The sequence below is a fragment of the Zingiber officinale genome, chromosome 2B, assembly GCF_018446385.1.
Source record: "Zingiber officinale cultivar Zhangliang chromosome 2B, Zo_v1.1, whole genome shotgun sequence".
Taxonomy (NCBI): domain Eukaryota; kingdom Viridiplantae; phylum Streptophyta; class Magnoliopsida; order Zingiberales; family Zingiberaceae; genus Zingiber; species Zingiber officinale.
In genome coordinates, this window is record NC_055989.1 from 30718887 (window position 1) to 30721719 (window position 2833).

Below are 2833 nucleotides of genomic sequence, written 5' to 3' on the forward strand. Positions count from 1 at the left end.
ACAACTCTTGTGTGATAATTGCCATTGTATTCTTGGCTTGCACTTCAAGAATTATCTAGGGGAATTCCATCAAACTTTTGTTTGACCATTATTGGAGATTCAATGTCACTTGATCAATTAAAGTGCAAGTTTCATCCAAACTTTTGTTCATCAAATAACCTCCAACAAATGAATCCAATAATGACTTATCTAAGATAGAAATCTCCATGTAGAATGTTTGCAATATCAGTCATTTTTCCTAACCACGATAAGGACATTGTCTTAATAAACCTTTGAATATATCTCATACTTTAAATAGTGATTCCCCATCTGCCTGAGCAAAATTTGTAATGTAATTTCTCATATACACCATTTTGCTTGGAGGGAAAATGTGAGTCAGGAATCATTGCTCTAATTGTTCCCAACTTATAATGCTTTAAAGATAGAGAGAATATGTAACGACCCAATTTTCCCCATTAGGAGTTTTAAAAGTGCTTTAAAATATTTAGAAATACCTTTAAAATATTCTAGAGATTTTTAGGAATTTTTAGAGTATTTTTACGTAATTTTTGGAGTTCGTTTGGTATTTTTACCAAGAGGAAGAAGTTTAAAATAAAAAGGGTTAAGATCGGGTTTTGAACCCAAGATCTCGGACCGAACTAGACCCTAACCAAAGTCAGCCAACCAACTAAGCTAAGCAAATTTTGTTAAATATATATGGAGCGATATATATTTAAGTAGTAGTTAGGAACAGTAAAATAATAGGAAATAAAATAGTTGCAGCTGGGATTTGAACCCACGAGTTGGGCTTTAAGCAGAACGCAGCCCACCCAGTGATCCAGCCGTCAGTTTTGTTTAGAAAAGGTAAGAAAATTTATTTAACAAGTTAATAGAATATGGAGATTATAAAAGAGGAGAACTTAGGGCTTGATTGATTACCCGTGACCTAACTTCCCCCCCCCCCCCCTCCTCCTCCCTTCTGCGCGTGACAGCGTTTCGGCTCAAGCGAAGGCAAAGCCGATGAAGCTAGGGCTTCGATCCGGCGGTCGGCCAAGGTTCCCCGAGGAGTTCCTCCATCTCCTTAAGCTCTTCTCGACGAGGAGGAGTCGGGAGCACGAAGAAGAGTCGGGATTTCGAGCTCGCCGAAAGCCCTAGAAGCCTCCTTCTCGGTTGTAAGTCAAGGAAACGAAGGTAAGTTGCTACTCACCTACAGTAGGATAGTTCCGGATTCGTATTCTTTCTTTGGTTCGAGTTTTTGAACAAACGAAACAAGATATAATGATATTTTTGATGGGGCTTTGTCATCGTAATGATTTTGAGCTTATAGAGCAGATTCAAGAGTTTTGAGATATGATTTTGTCTTGCTGGCACTGCTCCTTCATAATAGTTCTGATTTGAATAGTTTAGAAGGTGGTGATTGCCTCCTTGTTGTGATCTTGCTCCTTAAGTTGAGGCTAGATATCTGGACGGGTTTGGGGGAAAGAGGAATTGATCGTTGGTGTTGAGTTCGCTGGTTCTAGTTAGTTGGATTTTTTTTCTGGAACTGATTTTGGGAAATTGTTTGATTTAGTGGCTACATTGTTTCTCTGTAATAATCTAAGAATTGTTATGAAGAGAAGAGAGTAGTGACTTTGGTTGGTGGAGAGTCTTTTTACCAGATTGTAAGTGTTAGATAGTTCTGATTCTGGACGATATATTGAGTACAGCGGTTGAGAATTTTAATGGCAAAAAAAAAAAAAGGTTTTGAATTTAGATCTTGTGAAAGGACCATGGTCAAAGGAGGAAGATGAAATTATAATTGAAATGATAAATAAGCTCGGACCCAAGGAATGGTCAGCAATTGCACAAGCATTACCTGAACGAATTTGAAAGCAATACAGGGAAAGGTGGGAATGAGTACGAAAAGGAGTAGATTCTTGGAGTATGTAATTTAGTTTCATTGATTACTGTGATAAGCAGAAATGGTCTATATATGTAGCATCTCAGTTTTAGATTATTTTTCTTTCCTTGCTACCATTTATTCCAGCAAGCTTCACATAGGTTTTAATTCCAACAAGTTTTAGATTTAGTTTGCACAGATTTTTATTAAGTAGATCAGTGCAGACTTTTATTAAGAAGAGCAATGCAGATTTTTGTTAAGTTATTATGCAGATTTTTAATAAGCTAGTATGCAGATTTCTGTTAAGCATTAGTGCAGATGTTTGATAAGTATTGTATGTGCAGATTTCTTTTGTATTCTATGCATGATTATGTGTTACATAGTTAGTTTCATTCATAGATGCATACGAAAGATACCCTAACAGTATTTTGGGTGTTATGAGGTGGCACGTACAACCCTTAATCTAAGTACATAATGTTAGTTTTCCTTGCTATTTAATAACATGATCATGTCTGTCTAATACCATTGTAAACTTAGTTTCTTTGTTATTCTATAAGCATGAGCAGCTTGTTATGAATTCCAGATTTTTTTTGGTTAAGTAGGTATGCATATTTTATTAAGTTTAAAAATGCAGAGTTTTATAAGTATAGTAAGCAGATTTTTGATTTAAGCATTTCAAAGTGAGAATTGGCTTAAACATTTCAGTTTCTTTTTAAAGAAGTATTTTTTTTAGAAGTATTAACAAGTATAAGAAAGATAAAGAAAAGAAAGAAAAGGTCAAGGCCTTAAGAAGATCCCAAAGTCAAGACTTTAGGATTTTGGCACACAAGGTGCTAAAGAAAATGCCGAGGCATTATATAGAAGTATTAAAAGATAACAAGTATTTTACTTTTATGCTGGACTCTCTCGTCCTTGGGCTGGGCTCCCATAGTCGTCCCTAGGTTTAGATAACCTAGTAAACCCTACTAGATTCGG

General features: G+C 35.8%; 1 non-coding gene across 1 annotated transcript; it reads left to right on the forward strand.

Annotated features, from left to right (window-relative positions):
• The first annotated feature begins 239 nt into the window (after positions 1-239).
• Positions 240-346, forward strand: LOC122049885. The gene has a single exon (XR_006131134.1). It is a non-coding gene; the product is annotated as a small nucleolar RNA R71 (small nucleolar RNA).
• Positions 347-2833: the final 2487 nt, after the last annotated feature.